Here is a 7739-nt window from a genome sequence, read left to right on the forward strand (position 1 = left end):
TGACTGTGGAAACAACTAAATGAAAACTGTTAACTGTCTCAATCTTTTCATCATCCATACTGATGCTGCCAATTGGCCCTGTGGTGAGAATCTTTGTTTTCTTGATATTGAGCTTCAATCCATATTGAAGACTGCAGTCCTTGACTTTCTGCAGCAAGCACTTCAGGTCCTCCTCAGTTTTAGCAAGCAGGGTTGTGTCATCTGCATAACGCAGGTTGTTGACGATCCTTCCACGAATCCTGATGCCACATTCCTCTTTGTACATCCCAGCGTCTTGGATGATCTGTTCTGAATACAGATTGAAAATGTATGGAGAAAAAATACATCCCTGACGGACCCTTTCTTGATTTTGAACCCTGTAGTATCTCCCAGCTCTGTTCGGATGACTGCCTCTTGGTCCAAGTATAAGCTTCGCATTAGCAATGTTCTGGCATTTCTATTCTTCTCAGAGTCAGCCACAGCTTGCTGTGACCCACACAGTCAAAAGCCTTTGCATAGTCAATGAATCACAGATAGACATTCTTCTGGTGTGCTCTGATTTCTGACAAGATCCATCTTAAATTAGCTATAATACCCCTAGTACCAGCCTGCACATCTGGCAGTTCTCTGCTGACATATTTTTCCAAATGTTTTTGAATAATTTTCAGCAGAATCTTGCTTGCATGTGATATCAATGACATTGTTCAATAATTTCCACACTCTGTTGGGTCACGTTTCTTTGGAATGGGAACAAATCTTGATCTCTTCCAGTCAGTTGGCCAGCTGGCTGTCCTCCAGATTTCTTGGCACAACTTAGTGAACACATCCAGGGCAGCGTCTGTTTGTTGAAATAAATGAATTGGTATGCTGTCAACTCCTGGAGCCTTGTTTTGAACTTCCTCCTTCATCACCATAGGTTGTTGCTCATATGTTATTTCATGAAATTCCTCTGTGTCAGCCAATTCCTTCTGATAGAGTGAGTCTGTGTACTCCTTCCATCTTCTTTTGATACTTCCTGGATCATTCAACATTCTATACAATCTAGTTGAGAATTAATTTAAAGAAGCCTCAAAAACTTAATAAAACAAAACGTAAGGCATATAGATAAAACTTAATATATAAAAGTGATGATCGATTATTAAAATTCAGTAAAGTCAGTCATAGGGTGAGCGTTCCTATTTAAAATTGTTCTTGTAATTATTGTTATAGTTAGAAAGTTTTCAACATCAGTATAAAATTTCATCATAGAATTGGAAACAGATATATTTTGGGTAAAGACATTACTGATGACAAAGTCTAGAGCATGTAACAGAAGATGAAAGTTCGTAAGTGTAAGAACAAAATATTTACTAAAGGTTAGATTATGGGGTAGATTATATATTTTGTATTTTTTTTAAAAAAAACCCAACTCCAATAGCTATAACATAAGATATGTGAAGACACTAATCCCATTCCTAAAATTATTAAAGACAAAAAAATGAGTTACAAATCTTAGATGTCTGTATCAAAGTCAAGTTGCTGTAAGTCATCTTGCATTTTGCTATTAACTCAAAGGTGGTACCTCTCTAGTAGTTTGAATCCATGAGCAACTCTGTAGAAGAAAAGTGAGCAATTTCCTCCTATGTCATTTACAGCCCCTGAACAATCTTTGAGTTGGTTCCAACTCAGTGGCAATGAGTGAGCTGCATGTCAATGTGAGGTCATGTAAAAAGAGTGATCATGGTTTTTTATTGTTTTGTTTTTGTTTTAGTTTTTAATCACTAGTTTATTTACAATATTCTAATACAAATTCAAACAAATTCTTTCAAATTCCTCTCACCGCCCCATGAAATTGTACAACCCAATGATTAATCCCCTCTTTCCCATGTTAGAATAGGTCATATGAGAGAAGCCAAAAAAGTGTAGTCTAGGCTAGAAAGTGTATTTATCCTAATCTAAAGATAAATAGTACCAGAAAACTTATTCTAATTTGAGAAATATGATCTTGATTTACACTTCTTCATCCTTCACTAAAGACTGGTTTCTGGGATGGAATGCAAGATATATATCTGTGAAAATCCTAGAATAAGGAGGATCCTATTTAGCCTTGTGCCTTTCATTGAAGAATTGCTTAATATTTAGCAGTAGTTAGCAGTCAATGCTGATAGTAGCTGAAATTTGAGCACAACTTTCTAGTAGATACAGGTACTACACTAACAGCAGACCTTTCAGATTAAGATTGGTGTAGATATGTGAAATGGTGCAGAAAATCTGAGGGGGTTTAGGCAAACTAGAGGTTCAAAGACGTCCTAGGAGATAAAAAGTATGAAAACTGTTTAAAAGACAGAAGAGTTAGATTTTTGTCCAATCAAATAGATGAAAGTATAAGTAGATTAACAAAAGAGAGATTTTGCTGATGGCAGGCTATTTGTATCATAGAGTGTAGTAGGAGACTTTGAAGTAAAGAGGACAAAAATGAAGGTGGTTGAGAGATCTGTGATAGCAAAGGTCCAATTAGTGAGGGATTGGGGATAATGGAGATCTTTTTTTTTTTATATAATCAAATCAACTAGGATTCAGTTAACATAAAAACAACAGATCTGAATTGTGCCCTAGCCTGTGCCATTTTCACCACCTCAGATATCCTTGAGTACATACATTTGCTATAGTCCCTGCACCAACTGTTTTGTTGAAAGATTTCCACTCTTTTCTGACTCTCTACTTTTCCCTCCATAATGCCTTTTTAAAAAATTTAGGTTGTTTATTTTTCATTTCAATGAACATCTACAGAGATTTTGGAATTCCATTCATTCATTGTTGCACCCTTCTCCCCACACAAACCCCCCCCGCCCTGTTTGCTCCTCTCCTTGAAAAGCAAAAGAAACACTCCCTCATTGGTACACAATCCCCCCCGCACCTCCCCATAATGCCTTTTTACAAGAACGGGCCCCTTTTCACCACATGTCCGACCTATGTGATGAGGCTTCACCATCCGTATATCTAAGGAAAACCCTTATTGTACTTCCTCCAGGACAGATTTTATTTGTTCTTTTGGCAGTCCATGAAATATTCAGTTTTACACTCCAACGCTACAATTTAAAGGCTTCAATTCTTATTCTGTCATCCTTACTTATTGTCCAATAACGCAGAATGCTTGCAATTCTTGTCATTGTTATTTACCTTCTAGCCAACTAAGACACATAGTGGCCCTATTAACAACAGATCTGAAACTTTTCTATTGTGTGTCAGTCTCATCATCTTCGAAACACTTGAGCCCACTGCTACAATCACTTAGGAAGATAGAGTAAAGTAAACCAGAAAAAAACGGTATGCAAAAAAAAAAAATCTACCTCCATCTTTGGGGTGAATGAAAGTAATTGTAAAGAAAACAAAGGCAATACAAAGACGGCTAATCTCACCTCTACTCTTTACTACTTTTACCAGAAGGAACTGCCCCATCATGACATTCACAACAACCGGTTTCCATGAGGTCAAACACATCACCAGTGCTCCCACAAGCCCTTCTACTAATTCCAAAATCAACCTTACTACTCCTTTTTAATTGTTGTTAGTTGCCATTGACTCATCATGACCCTATGTACAGCAGAGTTGAACCTCTTAACCTGTGCCATCATCACATCCTTGACACATGAGAGCCTATTGTGGTAGCCACTAGGTCAATCCACCTGGCTAAGGGTCTTCCTCTCCTTCACTAACCTTTTGGAGGATCATGGTCCTCTCCAAAGAACAGCTCCTCCTAGCAACATGCCTGAAGTGTGTGAGGCAAAGCCTCATCATCCTTGTCTCCAAAGAGCATTCTGGCTGCACTCTCTCCATTACATATTTGCTCTTTTGGCAGTCCATGGAACGTTCAGTGCTCTTCTCCAATATCAAAGCTCAAAGGCATCAATTATTCTTCTGTCATCTTTACACATTGTCTAGTTCTTAGATGTATAACAAGTGATAAGAAAGAAAATATCCTGAATAAGAGGCACTTTAGTCCTCAAACCAACACCATTACTCTTTAATAACTTGGAGAGGCCCCTACCTGCAGATTTTAACAGTGAAATGTGTCTTCCAAGTTCCTGACTGCTGGTACCAACTTTGTTAATTGGGAATCTAAGATAAAGTTTTTGACAGTTTCAATCTTTTCTCCAACTATCATGATGCTGCCTATTTGTCCAGTGGTAAAAATCTTTGTTTTCTTTACATTGAGATGCAATTCACATTGAAAGTAGCATTACTTGATCTTCTGCAACAAGTTCTTCAAATCCTCCTCACTTTCAGCAAGCAAGATTTTGTCATCTTCATAACACAGGTTACTGATTAATCTCCCTCCAATACTGAAGTTACATTCTTCTTCAAAGAGTCCAGGTTCTTGAGTGATTTGCTCATATGGTTAGACCTATTACGCAATCCCTTCTTAATTTTAAATCATGCCACCTTCAAATTTTGGAGCTCAGAATGCGGCACAGGGACAGAAAGGGGGAGCCAAAGGGCACACACATGTAGTAGAAAGTCTCTCAGTGGTCCTCACCCCACACAGGTATGAATAACTACAAATCACAGAAGCCCTCTGGTCAAGGCTACTTTCAAATTTTAGGGCCTTTGAGCTTTTGGGCCTCGGGCCAGGAAGACAGCATTATATGCCAAATCTATAGGATTTATCAATATCCTATGGAAGACTTATGCAGCATAAGTTGAGAACAAGAGGCCCTTAAGCACAAGAAGTCAATCTTGGAACAGATGTTCAAAACTTCTGAAGTCAAGAGATACTGCCCGCAGAAGAAACTGGCAGCAGCTTGAGGCATTAGGAATCACAGAAGCCCAGAAAGATATAGTCCATCACTTCAATGGCTGGAGAGGGGAGATTGTTGTTGAATGGATTAGGGGGGAGTATATGTAAGTGCTGGTGGAGCAGGGAAAAGGGTGGCTCAAAACACATTTGGCAAGGGTGGGGAGAACACCTAATCTATTGGTTTCTTCCCCACTACTGTGGAATATCTTTAATCTGCTCTTTTATGTGAAATGTTTGTCAATCAGATAATGTTCTAAATCTGAACGATCAAATTAAGACATAATAGAAAGAAGGATTGGCCATCCACTTCCAAAGTAGCAGGTCTTTGAAGACCCTCTATACAACAGAGCACGCTTAGACTAGCAGTTATGGGAACTGAGGCTCAAGTATAAAAACAAATAGAAGGAGGATCAGCTGTAAGCAGACACTAGTGATTGTAACATGGAATGTAAGAACCATGGATGTATGAAAATTGGATATTGTTAAGAGGGAAATGGAATGCATAAATGTTGACATACTAGGTATCGGCAAAATGAGATGGACTGTCATGGGACATTTTGAGTCAGAGGATCATATGATCTACTTTGCCGGCAACAAAAAAGTAAGGGAAAATGAGGTTTCTTTCATAGTCATAAAAGTCATTTCTAGATTCATCTTGAGATACAATGTTGTGAGCAACAGGATATTATCCATACGCATATGCATACAAGGATGTCCAGTGAATACCACCATCATTCCAATATATGCACCAACAACTAGACCCAAAGAGGAGGAAATAGAACATTTCTACCAACATTTACAGTCATAGGTTGATCGAACATGCAATCAAGATGCATTCATAATAATGGGTGACTGGAATGCAAAAAAAAAAAAAAGTTGGGAATAGTGAAGAAGAATCAGCAATTGGAAAACATGGAGTTGGTGACAGAAATGAAACAGAAGATAGAACTTTGCTTTGTCCTCCCAAGCTGCCCTTTGAAATCTTCCGTTTGGTGTTCTTACTTTGGCATATTTTCCCTTTCTTTTGATTTCTTGATTCTTTAGTGAAACTTTTAGTGTCTCTTCTGACGTGCATTTCAGGTTTTGTGTTTTTTGGGGTTTTTTTAATTTTTTTACTTCTCTTCTGTCTTTGTAAGAACCTTTACTTTATTCATTGATAATATCCTTGATGTCATTGCACAGTTTTCTATCATCTATCATTGGTGTTCAATGCCTCATACGTTTTCTTAAGATGATCTTAAAATTCAGATGGAATAGATTCAAGATTTTACCTTGATTCTCATAGACTTGTTTTCATTTTCTTTGGCCTCAATTTGAACTTACACATAAGTAACTGATGGTCTGACACATAGTGCACCGCTGGCCTAGATTTGACTGCCAATATTGAGATTCTCCAATGATTTGAGTATTGTTGTTGTTGTTATGTGCCATCGAGTTGCTGCAAATCATAACGACCCTATGTACAGTAGTCCTAAACCCAGCTCTGTCCTGTGCCAATCACACTGTCTCTGACACACCCATCCCGATTACCCCAGTCACTGAATCAATCCACCTCATAGAGGGTCTTCCCCTCCTGCATTGTTCCTCCACCCCCTCAGGCATGACGTCCCTCTTCAAGGACCGGTCCTCCTTTGTCCAAAGTATGGTAGATGAAGCCTCAAAATCTTTGCCTCTGAGGAGCAGCCTGGTTTAATACTCTCCAGTATGAACCTGTTTGTTTTCTTAGCTGTCCCTGGTACATTCAATACTCTTGTCCAGAACCACAGCTCAAAGGCATCAATTCTCCTTCCATCTTCCCTAGTCATTGTCCAGCTCTTTGATGCATAACAAGTGTTAGCAAAGACCATGGCCTGTATCAGAAACAGCTTAGTCTCCAGAGTGACGCCATTGCTCTTTAGTACCCTGTAGAGGTCCTTAACAGAAGACTTTCCCATTTCAATATGCCTTTTCATTTCCTGGCTGCTAATGCCAAGAGTGTTGACTGGAGCCAAGCAAACTAAAGCTGTAAACAGTCTCAATCTCTTCATCATCCACCCAGTGGTGATAATCTTAGTCTCCTCGATATTGAGCCTTAATCCACATTAAAGGCTGCAGTCCTTGACCTTCTACAGCAAGTGGTTCAGGTCCTCCTTAGTTTCAGCAAGCATGGTTGTGTCATCTGCATAATGCAGATTACTGATGGATCTTCCACCAATACTGATGCAATACTTTTCCTCATAGAGCCTAGCCTTTTGAATGATCTGTTCTGCATATAGGTTGAAAAGGTATAGAGATAGGACCCACCCCTGGCATACGCCCTTCCCAATTTTGAACCATGCAGTGTTTCCTTACTCTGTTCTGGCGACTGCCTCTTGGTCTAAGTATAGGTTTCACATTAGCATGATCAAGGGTTCTGGGATTCCCACTCTTCTCAGAGTCAGCCACAGTTTGTTGTGAACTACACAGTCAAATTCCTTTGCATAATCAATGAAATACAGATAGATATTGCTCTGGTATTCCCTGCTTTCAGCTAAGATCCATCCAACATTAGCTACAATATCCCTAGTACCACCTCCTCTTTTAAACCCAGCCTGCACTTCTGGCAATTATCTGCTGATGTGCGGTTCCAATCATTTTTGGAAAACCTTCAACAGAATCTTGCTTGCATGTGACAGCAACGACATTGTTTTATAATTTCCACACTCTGTTGGGTCACCTTTCTTTGGAATGGGAACAAATATAGATCTCTTCCAGTCAGTTGGCCGAGTGGTTGTTCTCCAGATTTCTTGGCACAACTTAGTGAGCACATCCAGGGCAGCATCTGTTAGTTGAAATATGCCAATTGGTATACCATCTATTCCTGGGGATTTATTTTTTGCTATTTATTTCAAAGAAGCTTGAACTTCTTCCTTAGGCTCTTGCTCATATGTTGTTTCATGAAATTCTTCTGTGTCTGCCAATTCCTTTTGATACAGTTTCTCTGTATACTCTTTCCATCTTCTTT

This window comes from Elephantulus edwardii, unplaced genomic scaffold, assembly GCF_000299155.1.
Source record: "Elephantulus edwardii isolate Elephantulus edwardi_28Jun2011 unplaced genomic scaffold, EleEdw1.0 scaffold00110, whole genome shotgun sequence".
Lineage (NCBI taxonomy): Eukaryota > Metazoa > Chordata > Mammalia > Macroscelidea > Macroscelididae > Elephantulus > Elephantulus edwardii.